The following is a 277-nucleotide window of genomic DNA, read 5'->3' on the forward strand; positions in this document are numbered from 1 at the left end:
TGAATAAACCGGCCTTTGGGGGCGGCAGTCACTCTGGTCATGCTTTGTGACCGGGACAAGCCCCCCCTTTCCCTCCGTTGCTGGAGGCCTCGGCGTTTCGCAAGCCCGGTGGGGAAGGGGCAGACCGTACCCTGCGGCCGTTGCCACGGTAACAGCGCGGCGGGCCCGGCTCTCCAGGACTACAAACCCCATCAGCCCTTGCGACGCGCAGCGTCATACGTGCTGCCCACAGCTAGCTGTGATTGGTCGGGCGGAGGGAGCCAATAGGATGCGCCGT

At 65.3% G+C, this 277-nt stretch overlaps 1 protein-coding gene across 1 annotated transcript in view; it reads left to right on the forward strand.

Annotated features, from left to right (window-relative positions):
- MRPL34 (mitochondrial ribosomal protein L34) overlaps positions 1-277 on the forward strand; it is a 3,541-nt gene that overhangs the window by 2,720 nt on the left and 544 nt on the right. The window lies entirely within an intron of this gene.

Source organism: Mesitornis unicolor, unplaced genomic scaffold (assembly GCF_000695765.1).
Source record: "Mesitornis unicolor isolate BGI_N332 unplaced genomic scaffold, ASM69576v1 scaffold29911, whole genome shotgun sequence".
NCBI lineage: Eukaryota > Metazoa > Chordata > Aves > Mesitornithiformes > Mesitornithidae > Mesitornis > Mesitornis unicolor.